General features: G+C 38.2%; 1 pseudogene; it reads left to right on the forward strand.

The window, feature by feature from the left end:
- The first annotated feature begins 16,550 nt into the window (after nt 1–16,550).
- On the forward strand, nt 16,551–22,035 carry LOC140504431 (branched-chain-amino-acid aminotransferase, mitochondrial pseudogene; annotated as a pseudogene).
- The last annotated feature ends 310 nt before the right edge of the window (nt 22,036–22,345 follow it).

Below are 22,345 nucleotides of genomic sequence, written 5' to 3' on the forward strand. Positions count from 1 at the left end.
TGAGCGTGTCAAACAACAAATTACAGAAACAAACAATAATTTCACCTGAGAGAATGACAATAATGAGACGACAAATCAAAATTTATGGGATGCAGCCAAAGCAGTTCTTAGGGGAAATTTTATATCTCTAAATGCTTACTTGAATAAAACAGAGAAAGAGGAGACCAATGAAACTAGCACACAACTAAAAAAAAAAAACAAGTTAAAAATCATCAATTAAATATCAAATTGGAAATTCTGCAAATCAAAGGAGAGATTAATAAAATTGAAAGTAAGGAATGTACTGAACTAATAAATAAAACTAAGAGCTGATTTTATGGGGGAAAACAATAAACAGACAAACCTTCAGTTAATTTCATTTTAAAAAAATAAAGAAAAAAACCAAATTACAGTATCAAAAATGAAAAGGGTGAATTCACCACCAATGAAGAGGAAATTAAAGCAATAATTAGGAGCTATTTTATCCAATGGTATGTGAATAAATCTGACAATCTAAATGAAATGGATGAGTATTTACCAAAATTATAAATTGTCTGAATTAACATAAGAGGAAACAAAATACTTAAATAACCTCAATTTTAGAAAAAGAAATTGAACAAACCATCAGTGTGCTCCCTAAGAAAAATATACAAATGGATTTAGAGGTGAATTATAAGACATTTAAAGAACAATTAATTCCAATACTATATAAACTATTTGGAAAAACAGGCAAAGAAAGAGTCCTACCAAATTATTTTTAATAAACAAATATGGTGGTGATACCTAAACCAGTAAGAGTCAAAACTGAGAAAGAAAATTATAGAGCAATTTCCCCAATGAATATTGATGCAAAAAATTTAAATAAAATATTAACAGAGACTACAGCAATTTATCACCAGTATAATACACTATAACCAGGTAGAATTTATACCAGGAATGCAGGGCTAGTTTAATACTAGGAAAACTATCAGCATAATTGACCATATCAATAATAAAACTCACAGAAGTCATATTATTATCTCAATAGATGTATGAAAAGCTTTTGACAAAATGCAACACCCAGTCCTATTAAAAACACTAGAGAGCATAGGAATAAAATGAGTTTTCCTTAAAATTATAAGCAGTACCTGTCTAAAATCATTAGTAAGCATTATAAGGGATAAGCTAGAAGCCTTCCCAATAAGATGAGGGGTGAAATAAGGATGCATTATCACTGCTATTATTTAGTATTGTACTAGAAATGTTAGCTTTGGCAGTGAGAGGAAAAAGAAATTGAAGGAATTAAACTAGTCAGTGAGAAAACAAAGCTGTCACTCTGCAGATGATTTAATGGTATACTTAGAGAATCCTAGAGAATCAGCTAAAAAACTACTTGAAACAATGAAGAACTTTAGCAAAATTGCAGAATGTAAAGTAAACCCACATAAATCATCACATTTCTACATATTACCAGCAAAGCCCAGAAGCAAGAGTTAGAAAGAGAATATAAAATATTTGGGAGTCTACCTACCAAGACAAAACCAGGAACTATATGAACATAATTATAAAACATTTTTTACACAAAGAAAAATCAAATCTAAACAACTGAAAAATATTAATTTCTCATGGGTAAGCCAAGCTAATATAATAAAAATGACAATTCTACTAAATTAATTTACATATCCCAGTATCATACTAATCAAACTAGCAAACAATTTTATAGAGCTGGAAGAAATAATGACAAAATTCATTTGGAAGAACAAAGGTCAAGAATATCAAGGGAAAAAATGCAAAGGAAGGCTGCCTAGCCACACCAGATCTAAAACTATATTATAAAATGATAATTATGAAAATAATTTGGTACTGGCTAAGAAACAAGAGTGGTAGATCAGTGAAATAACTAGGTACACATGATACAGTAGTAAATGAGCATAATAATGCAGCCTGATAAACCCAAAGGCTGCAGCTCTTGGGATAAAAGCTCACTATTTGACAAAACTACTGGAAAAACTGGAAAACAGTATTGCAGAAACTAGGCATGGACCAACATCTCATACTTGATACCAAGATAAGGATGAAATGGATATATGATTCAGAAATAAAGGATGATGCTAAAAGCAAATCAGGAGGGCAAGGAATAGTTTACCTGTCAGATTTATGGAGAAAGGAAGAATTTATGACTAAACAAGAGATAGAGAATATTGTGAAATGAAAAATGGATAATTTTGATCACATTAAATTTAAAAAGTTTTGCACAAATAAAACCAATGCAGCCAAGGTCAGAAGGAAAGCAGGAAGATGGGAAACAGTTTTTACATCCAGTATTTCTGATAAAGTCCTCATCTCTAAAAATATAGAGAGAACTGATTCAAATTTATAAGAATCTAAATCATTCCCCAATTGATAAATGGTCAAAGTATATGAACAGCTAATGACAGCCATATGAAAAAATGCTCCAAATCACTACTGATTGAAGAAATGCAAATTAAAACAACTCTGAGATACCACTTCACACCTAGCTGACGGGCTAATATGACAAAACAGGAAAATGATAGATATGGAGAAGATTTGGGAAAATTGGAACCCTGATTCATTGCTGTTGGAGTTGTAAACTGATCCAGCTATTCTGGAGAGTAATTTGGAATTATGCCCAAAGATCAACCAAACTGTGTTTACTTTTTGATACAGCAATACTACTTCTAGGATTGTATCTCAAAGAGATCATAAAAAATGGGAAAAGGACCCACATGTACAAAAATATTTATAGCAGCTGTTTTTCTGGTGGCAGAGAACTGGAAATTGAAAGGCTGTCCATCAATTGTGGAATGGCTGAATGAACAAGTTGTAGTACATGAATATAATGGAATATTATTCTTCTATAAGAAATGAGCAGGCAGATTTCAGAAAAACCTGGAAAGACTCACATGAATTGATGCTGAGTAAAGCGAGCAGAACCGGGAGAACATTGTACACAAGTAACAACAACATTGTGTGAGGATCAACTTTGATAGACTTAGCTCTTCTCAGCAATGCAATGATTCAAAACAATCCCAAAACACTCACGATGGAAAAATGCTTAACCACATCCAGAAAAAGAAATATGGAGTCTGAATGAGGATTGAACCATACTATTTTCACTTTGTTTTTTTTTCTTTATTGTATTTTTTCTTTTTTGTTCTGATTCTTCTTTCACATCATGACTAATGTGGAAATATGTTTACCTTAATTGTACATGTATAGCCAGTATCAGATTGCTTGCTGTATTGGGGGGAGAGGGGAGGGAAGAGAAGGAGGGAGAAAAATTTGGAATTCAAAATCTTACAAAAATGAATGTTGAAAATTGTCTTTACTGGGCATTAAAAACATACTATAAAGTTTTTAAAAAATGACGATGCTGTTAAAACACTGCACTCAATAGGCCAGCAAATTTGAAAAACTCAACAGTGGCCACTGGGTTGGAAAAATCAATTTCTGTCCCAATCCCAAGAAGGGCAATGACAAAGATCATTAAAATTACTAAACAGTTCCTCTCACTTCAAATGCCAGTAAGGTCATGCTTAAGATTCTGCAAGCTAGGCTTTAGCAATATATGAATCAAGAGCTACCAGAAGAGCAAGCTGATTTTTGAAGAGGCAGAGGAACTAGAAACCAATTTGATTATGGGGAATGCAAGGGAGTTCCAGAAAAACACATCTACTTATTTTTCATTGACTATACTAGAGCCTCTGATTGTGTGGATTACTACAAAATGTGGCAAGTCCTCAAAAATATGGGAGTACCAGATCATTTTCCTTGTCTCCTGATGAACCTGTATGTCAGCCAAGAAGCCACAGTTAGAAACTAACACTCAAAATCTAACTAGTTTAAGATTGGACAGGGAGTATGACAAGGTTGTATATTGTCACTTTATTTATTTAACTTATATGCAGAATACATCATCCAAAATGCCACACTGGATGAATCAAAAGCTAGAATTGAGATTATCGATAATCTCAGATATGCAGACAATACCACTCTGACTGCAGAAAGTGAAGAAAAATTAAGAAGCCTCTTCAAGAGGTTGAAAGAAGAGAGGGTAAAAGCTGGCTTGAAACTTAACATCAAAACAACAATAATAAACAAAAACTAAGATCTTGGCAACTGGTTCCATCACTTCCTTGCAAAGTGAGGGAGAAGAAATGGATGTAGCGTCAGATCTTATATCATTGGGTTCAAAGGTCATTGCAGATGGTGACTGCAAACATGAAAATTAAAAATACTTGCTCCTTGGAAGGAAAGCTATAGCAAATCTGTACAGAATATTAAAAAGTAGATTGCTAACAAAGGTCCATATAGCAAAGTTATGGTTGTTTCAGTAGCAATGTATGGCTGTAAGAGCTGGATTATAAGGAAAGTTGAGCACTCCGGAATTGAGACTTCCATATTGTGGTGATGGAGAATACTTTTGAGAGTTCCTTGGACAAGAAAGAGACCAAATCAGTCAATATTTAAAGAAATTAATTTAGACTATTCATTTAAAGGAAAAATACTGAAGCTGAAGCTTAAGCACCTTGGATGCATAACAATAAAAAGCACAAATTGAAAAGATTCTGATATTGAGAAAGATTGAAAAGGTAAGGGGAATGGCATAGGATGAGACTGTAAATAGCATCATGGAAGCAATGATCACGGATTTGGACAGATTTTGGGAGACAGTGGAGGATAGAAAAGACTGGTCACATGCTACATATGGTCCTTGGGGTTAAGAAGACCCAAACATAACTGAGCAACAATGAGAAAAATCCTCCAGGACTACATGGATTTACAAGGAAATTCTATCAAACATTTAAAGAACAATTAATTCTAGTACTACATAAAATAATTATAGACCATATAAAATACTTTGGAGTCTCCCTGCCAAGATACACACCAAAAGTATATGAATACAATTACAAAATACTCTTCACACAAATAGACAGATTATTAATATTAAAAATTGACAAATATTAACTGCTCATAGATAGACCATGCCTTGATAACTGATAATACTACCTAAATTAATTTGCACATTCAGTGTCATACCAAACTATGAAAAAAAAACAACTTTACAGAGCCAGAAAAAAATAACAAAATTCATCTGAGGAATAAGGTAAAAAATAACAATGGAAATTATGAAAAAGTAGAAAGGAATGGGTACCAGTACCAGATGGCTATAATCATCCAACCAATTTGTTAACAGATAACAAACAGAGAGGTTGGTCAGTGGAAGAGAATAAATTCATAATCAAAAGAATAAATAAACACAGTAGCCTAGTGTTTGGTAAACCCAAAGATTGCAGTTACTGGGGCAAGAATTCACTATTTGGCAAAGATTGCTGGAAAAAAATGGAAAGTAGTCTGGCAGAAACTAGGCACAGACAAACATTTCACACCCTATATCAAGACAAACTCAGAATGAGTACATGATCTGGATATAAAGAGTGATACAATATTGTCAGCTCTAAGACAGCAGAAAAGTTCATGTACAATCAAAAGACAGAGAGGTTCACAGGAGCTAAAATGGATAATTTTGATTCCATACAAAAACAAAAAGGGTTTTTTTTCACAAATAAAAACAATGCAGCTAAAATTAGAAGAAAAGCAGAAACCTAGGGAAATAAGATTTGCAGCAAGTTTCTCTGATAAAGGTCTCATTTTTAAACTATATATAGAACTGAGGCAAAGTTAGAAAGGATGAGTCATAACCCCCCCAACTGAGAAATGTTCAAACTGATAGTTTTCAGAGAAGAAATCAAAGCCATCAGTCATATTTTTCAAATAGTCTAAATCACTAATAATTAGAGAAATGAAAATTAGAACAACTTTGAGGTGCCACCTCACCCTCATCAGATTGACTAAAGAAGCAATGATAAAGAAGGAAAATGATAAATAACATATGTTGGAGAGAGCGTAGAAAAATGGGTAGACTAATGGACTATTGGTGGAGCTGTGAACTAATCCATTCTGGAAAGCAATTCAAAATTACATCCAAATTGCTTTTAAACTGTCTATACCCTCTGACCAGCAATATAACTAACTACTAGGTCTGTACTGCAAAGAGATCAAAGAAAAAGGAAAAGGATCCATCTGTACAAAAATATTTATAGCAGGTTGTGTGTGTGTGTGTGTGTGTGTGTGTGTGTGTTGGGAGGGGGAGGTGTGGTAGCAAAAAATTGGAAACTGAGGGGATGCCCATAAATTAGGAAATGGCTGAACACGCTGAGAATCTGTGATCTCATCTTACATGGGTGATCTTTCTAATTACATAGACTGTAATTCACCCACTCTGTCTCATTCTGTGCTATTTTTATCCACGTTCTACCAAAATCCTCCACAGAGTACTTATCCCAGTGTAGGAATCATGGAAGTCATGTTAACATCTTTCACACACAAGTTCTTTGGTCAGATTCTCTGTTATACTTTGTTCTTGATTTATGAACAACCCATTTCCTTTTCCAAACAAGGATGATGTCTTCTGTATGACTTGTACTCATTTTCATTTGTCACTTTCTGGCCTTCTTAGGAGCACCTGACATTTTAATTCTTTGAAAAATGTAATGTTTCATAATCTGAAGTAAGAGCATCAACAGAAGGATTTTGGTGTTAAAAATGAAGGGTCCTTCTATGTAATTTTCCAAATCTCATTCAATCTACTCCATTCTAGATCCAGATTATTTTCATTATCTACCTTTAATGCTCACCAAGATCTATGGTTTTGTGGCTGTTCAGTCATTTCAATCATGTCCAGCTCTTCCTGACCCCATCTGAGGTTTCCTTGGCAAAGATACTGAAGTGGTTTGTCATTTCTTTTTCCAGCTCAATTTATAGATAAGGAAACTGAGGCAAACAGGGCAAAAAGACTTTCCCAGGGTCACACAGCTAGTAAGTGTCTGAGGCCAGGTTTGAATTCAGGAAGATAAGTCTTCTTGTCTTCAAGGGCAGCACACTATCCACTGTGCCACCTAGCTGCCCCATGATCCAAGATCTATGGATTTATATATATACTGAGTATGTTACCTATTCAAAAGCATGCCATATTCTAAACAATAGGCTTTCTTTGTCCATTTGGTTTCCCAACCCACCACACCACAACCCCAAGATGTATTATACAGATCTTGTTGGAGTATTTGTTGCTGTCACTAAGAATGCCCTATATTATTCTGGGGCTTAATACAAACCTCACAAGATCATATGCAACACTGAAAAGACTTCATTATCTACAGAGTATATTCCTAATATTTAGACTCTGTGTAGGTCATCTGTTATAAATATGGTGACTTCCTTTGGTCAGTATAATTCTCCCCATTTTATGGGAGAATGATGACATAGGGGAAAAGTTCTAGATTTGGAATCAGAGGATGCTGACTCAAATCCTGGCTTTGCCCCTATGTGACATTGGGCAAGTCACTTAACCTTTTAGGGCCTCAGTTCCTCATCTGTAAAATGAGTGAGTTAAACTCAGTGGCTTCTTAAGTTCCCTTTTAGTTTTAAATCTATGATTCCATAATCTTTTCTTGGCATAGATTATCCAAGGATCACTGAATAAGGTCATCTCTGTAGAATGATCTTAGCACATGCATGCACTAAGAAAAGTGAAAGAACTTTTAATACTATTTTGCTTTACCAAATCAAATGCTTTTTATAATCAATAAGCAATAAATACAGAATAATACTGTGTTCTCAATACATTTAACAATACCTGGAACATAGAAACCACTTACTACATTTCCTATCTACCAACAGCATATCTATCTATCTGTCTACCTACCTACCTATCTATCTATCCATCCATCCATCCATTTATCTACCTTTTAATCAATGATATGACTATGTAGAAAAAATAGTTAATAATTCCCTTCCCATATTTTGATCAAGAATAATATTTTCCAAATATTTTAAAGAGATAAGAAAGTACACAGTTAGGTTAATATGTCTTCTCAATCATTTTTGGTGATGATGACAATGACGATAATACTTATGCTTACTGTCCAATCATTTAGTATCTTTGATATTTCAAATACTAGTCTCTTGTTGCTGCTTCTATGACAAATTTCTTCTAAATGTACTTGGTCTCATTCCTCCTCATGACATGATTTCCTTAATCTAGCACATATTATATTCTAAATATGACAGTCCCACAGTCACAAATGATGAAAACTGATCATTATAGAAATACTTGCAGATGTTCTATCTCTCCAACTTATGGCCATGTTTCCAGTCTCATCTATAAATATTTTTGGATCTAAGTTGGATTTCATGCCTCACCTTTCTTGAGTCAACCATTCTTGACTCTTATGGATGAGGTGTCTTGCAACCTCTATTTTGGCTCAGTAACAGTCTACAAAAGAATGTGTGTCCTAAACTGGATCATAACAGCTAATATGTATATCATGCTTTAAAGTTTACAAAGTACTTTACAGTACTTAATTTTGCATTTAATCCTCATAATAATGTGGGAGGCTGATTGGTCGATTGGTTGTTATCCTTCATTCTTGAAGAGGACCAAAATGACATCTCTATGATAAAGTCAAGTTTCAATATGTCCAACTGTGGTTAATCAGACCAAGACAAGCTTGGAATGCTGTACGACAGATCGGGTACAAGCAGTCCATGGGAACATTTGTGGTGGCTACTCTAAATTTCCTTTGAGCTATTTCAATTCTGCTTTTTTCATACAGCACAGCTCCTTCTCTAATGTGGGCATACCATGCCTGTGCCAAGTGTCCTAATGTGACACAATCAATTCCAAAGTTCTTGAGAGAGACCTTGAGAGTGTCCTTGTATTGCTTCTGACTACCATATGATCCCTTGCCCTGTGGAAGTTCTCCATAAAATAGTCTTTTGAGCAAGCATACATTTTGCACTCTCTGAAGCATAATTTAAAATGCTTGACAGCTTAGTTCAAGTAAGGACCTCAGTACTTGGTACCTTATCCTGCCAGGGGATCTTCAGAATCTTCCTAAGATAATTCAAATGGAAGCGGTTCAGTTTCCTTCCTGGCATGATGCTGGTACACTGTGTGTGAGGTAGGTATAAGAAGAATTCCCATTTTACCAATGAGGAAAATAAATTTTTTTAAAGCCAAAGAAAAACCAAGCTTATTAAATGTTTGCCATATTAACCATTTGTAATGCTTGCATTGACCAGCGGGCCAGATAGAATCTCAGCTAGACAGAATCTGTGCTGGATTAAATCTGAGCCGAGGAAACGAAATTTAACAGCGGTTCATTGATGTGTCCAGACTCACATAGCTAGTAAGTATCTAAGATAGGATTTGAACTCAAGTTTTCCTGACTCTAAGTCCTACTTGTCCTCTTAGATGATATATCTAAGTGGCTTCTGCTTCTCTTCTTTTAAAAAGACTTTTTTAATCCTCATACTTCTAGGTAAGTATAAGGGGAGACTATACATACCCTGACTTCTTCCCATCAGGATGCCTCACAAACAATGCTTTCCTACCTTGGGTGGGATTATCATCTCCTTAATGCAATCAGATCTGCTGTGTCCAGGCTTTAATCAAAACACTCTGTGCACCCCTTATCGGCAGCAGCTATAAAGAAAAACATGTACAGAAGACTCAGTCCCAGCCCTTGATGCATGGCAGGGATACCAACAAATAGAAACTGAAAATTCCTCTTCCTTCTAGCAGCTGGAACAACACAGTCATTACTGCAAGTTGGCAGCCATAATATCTCTTCTAGTCTCTGTCACGCCACTTTGCACAGCTCCCCAATGACCAGGATCCCTAGATAGGCAGCTGGAAGACGCAGATAATAAATGGCCATGGGAATGATTCCAAGCACCGCCTTTTGTTTTCTCATGACATTGTAAAGATACTTGTCATTATAACGTGGCATTTAGATTACATGGGAAAGGCCAAAATGAAACACACGCTGCAGATGTACTTCATAAACAATGCGCCTTGGAAAACTGAAGGTTGTTTTCTAGAGTCCTCTGAAATTGTAGGATTGGATTTCAGGATAACTAGAGTCAATAAGAACAAGCAAAATTGAAGTCAGTCTGCCCTGGCTACCTACTTCCCACATTTTGAAGGTTGTGGTACAGTGATATACAACTAAGCAGGACACTAGTTTTTATGGAGAAGCACTGTTTCAAAGCAAATCATTTTTTTATTGGGGGAGGGGAGAGGATTAAGGATTTAGACCTGTGATTCCATTAATAGAGAGAACTTCCAATGAGGAAATTCCCTTTACTAATATAGATTGACACTATACCTTCTTGACAATTTATATTTTTGGAGAGTTGTCTAGGGCACTGAGCAATTAAATAACTTATCCAGGTCACAGAGGCAATACTTGAACCCAATCTTCCCTCTCCAAGACCAGCCTTCAATCTACTATGCCCATTGTCTTCTACAACCTTAACAGATGAAATGCTACTGAGCATCTGTTATTGAAAGGATGCTACATTAGGCCCTGTGATGGGAATGCAAATAGATATAAAATGGGGGTCCTATTCCTCATGACTTTAAAATGCAGTATAGTAGGGCAGATAAGGCATAGGTACAAATTCCTACAACACAGAGCAGTATATAATTGGCATAAAGCAGGGATTCTTAACCTGGGAGTGGATTTGGGGGGGTGGGGAGGAGGAGGTAGGGCTTTGAAACTGAATGGAAAAACAATTACATCTTTGTATTTGCTAACCTCTAAATGAAATTTAGCATTTCTTTCAATTATTTAAAAACATTCTTCTGAGGAGACATCCATAAGTTGTGCCAGACTGTTAATGGGGTCCTTGACACACATGCAGAAAAGTTCAAAAAAACTTTGGTATAAGGAGTAAGAAAAAAGTGTGATATTTGAATTCATAGGAGGGAGAGGTTATCGGGATCGTAGAATTTCTGCCTAGAAAACACCTTAGAGATCATTTCTAATGCTCTCTCAAACACCAATCGATCCAGGATCTCAATGATGTGAGTCCCGCCTGGAGTGGTAAGATCAAAATTCACTGAAGCCTGCCTGACTATCCTTTGAGGCTCTTACCCATATTCTTTCATAAATCTAACACAGGAGGGAACACTGTAGAGGCAGGGGACCTCCTCTGAGCTCTCATGACTTTGCACAGATACCAATGTAGTAAATAGGCTATTTAACAATCACTCTGAGTGGCTCGTGGTTTTTATCCTTGTTGCTTGTTTGGTTGGTTTTTCAGGAAAACAATGTCTTTAAACTGCTTTCCTAGCATATGTTCTTTGCTTGTAATGTAGTTCAGCCTCTTCATCCCAATGTGTGGTAATGTATTGTCCTTTTCAGATGACCTTCAGTATCAATTTTCTAGAATTTTTGATCCTTTCATTATGAGAATGAGAAAACTAAAGTTCAGAGGCTGGACTATTTCCCCAATCACCTAGGCACTAAGAAGAGCTAGTATTCTTCAAGGCTTCTGACTCAAAATCCAGGGCTCTTTCTGACAGCTACTGGCTAGGGGGTAATCAGAGAAAAGTTCAGGGAGGAGGTTTTGAGAGATAAGTAGGAATCAGGCAGGTCTTTAGGGGATGTTTCCTCAAATTTAAAGGGATTCTCAGTTCTACCAAAAACTCCCCATAGGGTTTCTTTAAATAGCAAGTGCTCTTGGTGCATTTCAGATAGGATCTGATTTATAGTTCAATATTTCAAGAGTGCATGATCACGCTGATGTGGGTTCACTCTTTTCCAATGCAAAATCACAATCACTCTGTGCTTTAGTAGAGGATATGAATGATTTACTATGACTGAAAAATGTATCACTTGGTGGCCAACCTTCCAGTAATAAGCTGCTCCTAACCTTTTTTAGGGCATCCTCTAAAAACAGGCTTACAGTCTTTTATCAGACCAGTGCTTGAATCCTTTCCAGCTTGACAGGACTTCCCAGAGTCAGTGGTTTACTGGCATTCTTCTTGAAGAACCAGGATTACCTACCTCCATGACACAATGAGGCACTGAAGGAATAGCTCTTTGACCATCCTTCTTAAACCAAAGACCCCTTCATGGTGGTGAACTCACAGTTTACATGCCCTTGGAAAAGTGGGCATTCCTGAGGATGGCAATCAACTCTGAATGGTTAACAATTAATACAAAAAATGAATATTACAATGAGAGGCTGCGCTACATGGCAATGAGGGTCTTGGAGTAGGTGACTTGGATTAGTCACCAACAGAGAAGTCAAAGAGACTTATCAATTTCCCTACCACCTGTCTAACAAAAGAGAGAATCAACATTTTCCCAAATTGTGGGAGTAAACACTGTGAGCAGGAATGAACCCTTTACTCTAAACTTAGAATTTCTTTTATTGTCTTTGATTAGATCTCAGCCACTCTGGCTGGGTAAGTGTTTTAGAAAAATTTCCCACATTTGTTGATTTCTAGATGAAGAAGTAGAAAAGGGGAAACGCCTTGGTCCTAAGACAATAATTAATTATTAATACAAGAGAGAAATAATCATTTCTCACAGATGCTAAGTGACTTGCCCCCACATTATAAAGCTAATAAATGTCTGGGCCAACTTTGAATTCAGACCTGCCAACTCTATATCCCCTGGGTCATATAGTTGCCTCCATAAGGGATCAGCAAAATACTTGGGAGTTTATAGAAGGAAGTTATCAATCTATGCTTCATCAAGGAAGGAGGTAGTATTTGATTCAAGTCTTGAAGGGTAGGAAATTAATTTAGAGAAAGCGAGAAAAAAGAAGAGAGTATTCTGAATAAAGAGAACAGCCTGAAGAATGATTCAGAGGTAGGAAGGTAAAAGTTGTGTTTGAATAGTCCTATCTGGATGGTGCCCAGGGTTGATGTAGTGGAATGGTGGTAGATAATTCCATTTCTCCTTCCATTGAATGTGGTGACATTATCATGTGCATGAACTTCAACATTTCCTGGATCTATGCTGCCAGGGAAATATGGACATAGCAAACAATCCTAGTGTATGATTTGACCTAATCTCTTAATAGTTCCTTTGCCCCCTGCTGATCTAAGGTTCTCCCAATATAGGGAATATCCAGTACGTGAGAACCATGGTACTATAGAGAGATAAGCTTGTAGTTCAGGTAGCCATAATAGCATCTCCATCCAGGGAGAGCAAAGTATTTCCAAAGAGCCAAGGAGAAAAGTATTTTCAAAATTTCCAAATGACAAAAAAGAAAAAAAAAGGCTGAGATAAGTCTTTTCTGTTGCTTAAAGGGGTGGGGTGGAAAATGGGAATGGTCTGAGATAACGTTGGTTATTTGTTAGTGCAAAATTTCCAGGAAAGACTAACAGCCTATTTTCAAAAGCACTTAGAACTGGAATTTGTGCATTTGTTTGGAAATGTCACTCAACATATATGTTTTTTCCAAGATAGTGACAAATACTGTATGTTAACGTCAAAATGCCAACTTTCAGTATCACCCTTAATAATAAAAACAGCAATTCAAAGACCAACAGAAGAACTGCAACTTTGGGTACAAAGAGTTTATCCGGCAATTTTATTTGAAGATTCAGGATCCACTCTTTATTTTCGATTTCTCCTAATAAAAAATTTATCAGTTCATTCCTTCTCATACCAATCCTTTGGCTAGAAATCTCGAACTTTTTTTGTTGTTGTTTTTTAGGGTTTTTTTAACGCTTCTGGTTTGAGAAATTCTGAGAGGAATATAATGAAAAGAGAACTAAAAAAAGGAAAATAAAACAACGTAAGCCTATTTCTTATTTGCTGAAAAGGGGCTAGGAGAATTGGGATGTGGGCAAAAACAGTTAAAATAAGGTGTCAGTTTCTGTCCCTATCTCTTGACCACAATGCTTTCCCACTTGAGTCAAAGTGGGAGAGTTGAGTCAAAGTCATGTAGGGCTGAAAAAACTTCTTCTTTTTTTTTTTTTTAGAGATAATTAAGTCCAACCTCTTCATTTTACAGACAAGAAAGGACCCTGCACAAGTCACTTAATCTCTTTATGTCTGACTTGGTGTGGAGAACCTTTCACCTCAAGGTTACATGTGGTCTTCTAGGTCCTGGGGTGTGGCTTTTTGACTGAGTCAAAGTTTTACAGAACAAATAAAGTTTGTGAAGTTTGGATTCAAAGGGTCACACTTGAGGACCTAGAGGACCACATGTGGCCTCAAGGTTTCAGGTTCCTCAACTCTGATCTAGAGTAAGTTATGCCATTGAAAGTCTAGCCCTAACCAGGAAGGGTGGGGCTAATTTTTTTTTTAAAAATCTCAGAGCTGTGTGGAAAAGAGGTAATAATACCTTTCTGTCTCTACCACCAACTATCTAGAACTAGAGACATTTTCCAAATCCTTAACTGAGAGTCTCTGGCATTTCTGAAAGAGCAGGTCATTTTCCCAAAAGCAAAGAAGTGAGAGTAGTCCAAATAAGAACCAAGGCCAAAGACAAATTGATATGACCCAGAAGATTAGCCTGGCAGGAGGGGTCCAGCCCTGCAGTGGAGCAGCAGGAAAGAAATACTGCCAAAGGGCAATCCAGCACAGCCAGGGAGACCCTGGTTTAACACTAAGGCCATTTCTAAGGAAAGTCCTCAAGAAAGACGAAGATAGGCAGCAAAGAGCCGGTAGTCTCCTCATGTTTCCTAAATGTCTACCTTGTTATCTTGCTACTTTGTATTCATTCCTACTCTCCCCTACGAACACTGACTACATTGGTGGGAAGCTATACTTCAGATTTATGCATACAATGTTGCACAATGATTATCTTTGTTTTATTTTAAGTAGATACTTTTACTAAGAGTTGATTAAGTCAGCTGGTTTATTTGTGGAAAACAAACTTACAGGGACTCACAAGGTACTGAAATTGGTACAAGGACTGTCTCTGGAAATCAGAGTGGTAGGAAAATCCACTCCCTCTTGGGATTCTCCACCAGTCAGATGGGAGGAAATGAGAGTCAAATAGAGAAAATGGGGCAGGGTGGATGCAATACTCCAGTTCCACTCACATACATATGTATGTACATATATATGTATATGTGTATATGTGTGATTGATGAGTATTCATGAATAAGGAAATTAGGAAGTACTTTGTGTAATTCACAGTGCTAACTGGTGTGTGAATAAATAGAAAAGTGTGGCAATCCCCATTATTGAGGAGTTCCTCTTTTAATAAAGATAACACATATAGAAGAGTTCAGCTACAACTCAGATGGAAAAATCTAATGGTCCTTAGGATATGGAAATAAAGCAAATGGTAAAGCATCTTCTTTAGTGTCATTTCAACTGATAAAAACTCTATCCATTCTTGATGAGCTATTTGACTGTGTCAGGAACTCTAGTGATGAGACTTTCTTTTCTGGGTCTTCAGAACCTGTGACTACTAAAAAAACAGAGGTTGCAGAATATTCAGAGGCAATTGTCAGGTCATGACTCCACAAGGGTTGTTTCCCTGCATGATGGCTAGAGAGGCATCCTGGAAGCAAGATTGGAGATCTAAAGGGTATCCCTATTTCTGGAGCTGTTGGGTAGGCAGCAAGTACAGATGTTCGGTGGTTAGTTTTGGTAGTGGGGGGGTTGGCAGGTCTATTCTCCACAAGTGTTGCCCTCCCCAATGATAATAAAAGGAGGAACAGGCTATGACCAGGCTTATGCTCTGGGGGGTAGGGGAGGAGGGAGGACATAGAGAGGTGTAGTGCTTCCTGGGTTTGTGGTTGGCATATGTCATTCACGATCTCCGTGGGTGGCAATTCTGCCAGTTCTGGAAAAAAGGCACACATGGTCTTGGTGGGCTCTTGCAAATGGGAAGGAGTCACCACTGGAAGGACATCACTTTTTTTAATCAGTAATTTCAGAAGTTTTTAAACCTGTAAATTGACATTTCTGTTATTTCTCAAGATACAACCAGACAGTTAATTTTTTTTTGGTCTGACTTAATCTGGGCAGGGAGTATGCCATTCACTGACCATATATTCATCCAGAAAATTTAATCCAGCCATTTAAAGTAAATTAAAAGTTGTTTTTATGTCCCCCAGAATCATAACAACTGTCCCAGACCTGGGGATGGCTCATACCTGTGGTGCTTTATTGTCTTGTATAGTATTAACCTTTACATTACAGTAATAGATAGTTATTGCATTAGCATATGGTAGCAAGAACGAAGAAAGCAGAGGGAGCTCAGAATTCAGCCAACAACTCAACAGGCCCCAGGTGAGAGAAGGCCGCCATCTACGTATGGGTCTTCAATAGCAGTGGGAAGTAGCCAAGAATGACTACTGTGATGCTATGACAACAGCAGCAGATCTTGAAAATATTAAGCAATTAAAACTTGGATGATGTGGAGGTACAATGCTGCCAAGAACCAGGACATGAGTCCCCAGCCTATACAAGGGCCATGCTGAAGAACACGACTCCTGAACACTAATGAATGAACTGGCCTTCTTCCATGCAATTCATGCTTCAGTGTGCCTGGGGAAGGAAGACACTACTGGCTTTCTCTCTTGCCACTGAGGCCATCTCAGAGGCAGGAGAAGGATGCTGAATCACCACAGAAGATATGAATACTTAACTGAAGGGAAATGAAAATGTCCCTGTGAGGAGCCTTCAGAGGTAAAATCAACTTTCTTGGAAAAATTCTGGAACTCTCCAGAAAATGCGATCATGTCCACACTGCACAACTGGAGCATTCAACTGACAGAGAAGCAGATAAATATATCACTTAAGGAGGTGGCAACAGTGAATAAAGTATAAAAAGTTAGGAAGATCTGAATTCAAATCCAGCCTCAGATTCTTATTAGCTTTGTGACCTTTGGTAAGTCATTAAACCCTCTCTGCCTCAATTTCCTAAACTATCAAGTGGGAATGATAATAGTCCTACCTCCTAGGATTACAGTGCCTACCCTATAGTAGGTGCTCAAACAATGCTTATTCTTTTTCTTCCTGCCTGCCTGCCTTCCTTCTTCCTCCCTCTCTGCCTTCCTTCCTTCCTGCCTTTCTGGCACTGTGCTAAGTGTTGGGGATAGACATACAAGGAAGACAATTCCTGCCTTACATTCTACTAAGTGAATCTGGCAAGGTGGGCAGAATATGTGAGGTACTATAGAACACTTCCACTACCTGGGAAAATAGATGAAAGCTCACCTGTTAGACTCGGGGTGATGGTGATAATGGTGTATGTGTATAGGGGAATTTGGGAGTGGGAGGGAAGAATTGGGTTAGTTACAATGGGGGAGTGAAGACAACATGGTGAAGAGATTGCAAGGAAGTGGTATGGAGATCTGGTTCCTAGTAAGATAAAGCAATATCTCACCTATCAAAGCCAGAAGACCAAGAGACTTAGATAAGTATGAACAAATAAGTACATTTACACTACCAGAAATGACTAGTCAGAATGATTATTTAGATATGAACTTTGAAAGTTCATTCAATTGGTACAGGGTAATGAGGACTGGATTTGGAGGAAGAAGAATTGGGTTCAGTCTCAGGTCTACCACTTACTACCTGTGTGACTTTGTGTTAAATCACTCAATCCCTGTGGGTCTGCATTTACCACCTGTAAAATGAAAAAGCTTAACTAGATGACCTATAAATCCCTTCCAGTTCTAAGTCTCCGAATAATGATTCTACCGCCCTTCACAGTCCAGATTGAATCCTACCTCCCTAGCCCATACTGATGCATTCCTCCTATGAACAAATACATAATCCATACCACTTAATTTCCAGCTATCCTGAGTTGCTCTCTAGTTATTTAACATTTTCCTCCTGTCCTTCCAAAAACATTATAAGATACCTCAAGAAGGGCCATATGTCTATCCCCCTTCCCATGCACAAGGGCAGAATGTCTGTAGTAAGTAATTACTGATTTGACTATTCTCAGAAGGTTTTACTTTATGAATTCCCCTATATTATAGAAAGAAGGAACCTGTTCAATATGGCGCACAGAGTGAATTCTCTGAGAATCCTGAAATGATTCAGGTCAATTTCACAACACTGTTATCTTCCCCAGAGAAAACCAGTGACAATGAGTTACATATGTACATTAGATCACATAGGTAAAATATTCTGCATAGAGTCATTTGAGAATTTCTAGCCATAGCATCCCATGCCATAATGCAAGAATAGATGCTGCCAGAAATTTTTCTGGTCATTAAGCTCTGACTCTACATTTTGCTTTTTAATTTTATGCTATAAGATTACTCTATCAGAATACTTTCATGCTTCTAGATTAGCCATTTCATTATGCCCTGATCACAACTTGCAGGTCTGCATTGTTCTTTCTCTGCAACTTACTTACATGGTTATCCTGGCTGGGTATGTGCCAACTCATCAGAAACTTCTCCATCTTTCTAATCACCTAGAGGTATCAATGTGGAATAATGACAGATAAGCCAAAGTCAAGAAAGCCTGAGTTCAAATCTTGCCTTAGATACTTACTAGCTGTGTGATCCTGAGTAAGTAAAGATGCAACCTCAGTTTCCTCATCTGGAAAAAAGGGAGTAATGGAGCTCCATAGAATTTCTGTCAGTATCAAGTGAGACAGTATCCATGAAGTGTTTGTAAACTGCAAAGCATTTCATAAATGTTAACTACTGTTGCTGACTTTATTTTAAGGTCAATTTCAAACACCACTTCCAAGAAGCCTTCCCTGACCACTCCTAACCACTCTAACCCACAGTGATCTCTCCATTCTCTGGCCTCTGATAGAATTCAGTTAGTACCACTCTTTTGTTTTTACTAACCTCTACATGAAATTTATAATTTATTTTTATTATTATTATTAATTTGTTTGTTTTCAGTTTTCTACAATCACTTCTATAAATCTTAGATTTTCTCCCCATCCCTCTGCTCTCCCTCCCCAAGATGGCATGCAGTCTTACATGAGTTCTATACATACATTCTTATTAAACACATTTTCACATTAGTGATGTTGCATGGAAGAATTAAAATGAATGGGAGGAACCATGAGAAAAACCAAACAAAACAAAGCATAACCCAAGAGAAAATATTCTGCTTCATTCTGAGTTTCAAGTCTATAGTTCCTTCTCTGGGTGTGAAGAGTTAGTACCACTCCTTGTCATATACAGCCTTATGGTAATTATCTTATCTCCTGTACAAAGACCAAAACAAAAACAACTGTCTCTGACTGACGGGAGTTTATACTCATACTTAGGGGATATAATTGCACATTACTGAAAGCAGGGACCATATCTCACACTCTATATATTCCCAGAAGTACCTAACATAGATTAGACACTAAGTAAGTATTTGCTGATTAACTAATAAGAAAAATAATCTCAGCCCCAAGCTCATTACCTAAAAATCCCTCTTATAACTTTTGCTAGTTGATCAATTAATTGTTTGGAAAAATAAAGAGTTCTGCATAAAAGGACCAAAAAGAAGAAAATCTTCTTTTATGGAGACCTCTTCATTTTACTCAGTGTCTGTTCTATGTAGAGTATTTCACATACATAATCTAATGTACTCAAAAATAAAAAAAGACCTTAGTGATTATCTAGTACCCAAGAGGATTTGGAAAAATTCTTTTTAACACCATGAATGGGTTGTTGGGGAGGCTGCTTGAGGGAAAAGGTATGATAGGTGAGACTTGTTAGAAGTTCCTTTAGTGCAAGTCAAATTCAAAACACTATACTTCAAAAGTACTGTCAAATTCAAAACACAAGAACCACTCCCTTATGCATAAGAATCCTTGGTGCTGCCTATTAGCTTAATTTTAAAATGCATTATTATCTGTTTTTAAAAGTTTTTATTTTATTCATATTTTCCAATTACATTTTAAACAACAAATCCATAAACATTTATTAAGAGCCAACTATGTGCTATACGCTGTGCTAAATACAAGGGATACAAAAAAAAAAAAAAGCAAGACAGCCCCTTCCTTCAAGGATGCAGCCTAATGCACAAGACAACAAACTTATATACAAAGTAAGCTACATATAGGATAAATAGGAAATAGTTAAAGAAAAAAGGCAATAGAATTAAGAGAGGTTGGGAAAGACTTTTTTTAAAAGAAAGGATTTTAGTTGGGAATTTAAGGAAGAGTAGGCAGAGCAGAGCAGGGGAAGCATTCCAGGAATGGGGAACAGCCAGAGAAAATGCCTGGAGCCAAGAGGTGGAATGTCTTGTGCTTAGAATAGTCAGGAGGCCATTGTGGTTGGATTGGAGTACGTATTGAGGGGTGTGAAGGGGGAGTTTAGGAAGACTGGAAAGGTAGAAGAGGTCTGGGTTATGAAGGGTTTTGAACACCAAATGGAGCATTTTGTATTTGATCCTGTAGGTGATAGAAAGCCAGTGGAGTTTATTGAGTAAGGGAGTGATATAGTCAGATTTGTGCTTTAGGAAAATCACTTTAGTTATCAAAGGAGTATGGACTGAAATAGAGTGAGACTTGAAACAGAGAGACTCGCTAACAGAATACTGAAATAATCAAGGGGTGAGGTGATGAGGGACTGACTGCACCAGGGTGGAGGCAGTGTCAGAGGAGAAAAGGGGGCATATTCAAGAGATATTGCAAAGGTGAAAACAGCAGGGTTTGGCAACATCTTGGATATAGGGGTTGGGAGATAATGAAGAGTCCAGTAAAACTCCTAGGTTGCGAGCCTGAGGGACAGGAAGGATAGTATTGCCATCCTGAGTAATAGGGCAGGTAGGAGGTGGGAGGATTTAGGGGAAAGATGAGTTCTGTTTTGAAAATGCTTAGTTTAAGATGTCTACTGAAAATCCAGTTTGAGATGTCTGAAAGGCAGTTGGAGTTGTGAGACTGGAGGTCAGCTGAAATGGGGTAGGATAAGTAGACTTAAAGAGCATCTGCATAGTTAAATCCATGGGAGCTCATAGAATGTTGTGAGAAGGCTTATTAGAGCATGGGAAGTAGTTACCTATTTCAAAGTACCATTCTTGCTAACTAGGTGCTAAACTCAGTTGTTTTTAACTAATGAAAGAAAGTAAATGTTGTCAAATACCCTCTGTATCTCAGCACCCTGGAGCAAAATGCCAATTACCCAAAACCCCAAATAGGGTCACTGAGAGTCCAAGTACCAACTGAAGCAACTCCACAACAAAAGGGTGGGCTTTGAACAAGGCACAGGGATAAAAGTGTTCGAAAGCGATTTTCAGCTATACTGTGTACTCACCTAATTCGTTTTGCAAATTTGTTGAACCAAAACAGAACTCATTAGCTTTTCCCCAAAAAACTCACCTTCTGTAGCATCGTGTTACACCAGCCTGTTCCGTCCTTCACTATGGCACAGAACTCTTTGAAGGCATGAAGGCTTTTCAATGAAGGACCTACAAGTGCGCCTTTTCTGCCCCATGTTCCGCTGATTCTTGAGGCTCTGCCTTTCAACCTTTGACAAGCTCCAGCTTTTGGAATATATCCACTGCGGGGTGGAGGTAGACGAGAACTGAGTGCCCAGCGGGGACAACTAGAAGGCTAGCATCTACATCCTGTCCACTTTCATCTGCCACGAACCAAGTCTGGGTGTCTATCGCTCCCCAGAGAGCCCTGCTGTACATCATCCTGCGTTCTGTGGGCCCTTATTTCCCTGGGGACCCCTTAACGCCAGTCAAGCCACTGGCCGACCTGCGCTTTGTCCGAGCCTGGGCCAGTGGGGTTGACAAGTACAAGTCTGGAGGGAATTATGGGCCAACGGTGTTCATGCAGCAGGCTGCTCACCGAGAGAATTGGGATTTGGGGAGCAAGTCTCGTGGCTTTACGGCCCAGACTGCCGGCTCTCTAAGATAAGGACCGTGAACATCGTCATCTTCTGGACCCACAAGGATGGCGTGCTGATGCTAGCGACCCCTCACTGGATGGAATCATTCTCCCGGGAGTGACTCGGAGGAGCCTGCTGGACGTGGCCTGGAAGTGGGGGGAGTTGTCCCAGTGTCTGAGAGGGAGTTGTGCATGCATGAGCTGCTGCTGGCCCTTCTAGAGGGACATGTGCAGGAAATGTTTGGCTCGGGCATGGCCTGTCAGGTGTGCCCTGTGCATCTCATCCTGTACCAGAGTAAGCACCTTCACATTCCCACCGTGGAGAATGGGCCTGACTCCATCCAACGATTCCAGAAGGAACTGTGTGCCATCCAGTACAGAAATGGTTTCCATGAGTGGATGCTTCCTATGTGAACTGGCCACCAGATCAGGCCCCACCTATCCTCTTTACAGACTTTACCCCGACCCTGATCTTTTTGTCCCTCCCCCATCCCCCCACCTCAGACAAAGATTCCAAATGCAATATAGCTCTCCAGGCAGGAGATCTGGGACTTCTGGGTTCCTGCGGTCCCCAAGGTAAGCTACATACCCAAAGCCATATGGGTCCCACCCCTCAGGGAGCACCACACTCGGTTTCCTACCAGCTTCAGAGGGCAACAGTTAAGGGCCTGGATGATGTCAGAAGAGGACACGCCCCCTCCATCCCCCAGCTCTTAAGCCTGTC

Source organism: Notamacropus eugenii, chromosome 1, assembly GCF_028372415.1.
Source record: "Notamacropus eugenii isolate mMacEug1 chromosome 1, mMacEug1.pri_v2, whole genome shotgun sequence".
NCBI lineage: Eukaryota > Metazoa > Chordata > Mammalia > Diprotodontia > Macropodidae > Notamacropus > Notamacropus eugenii.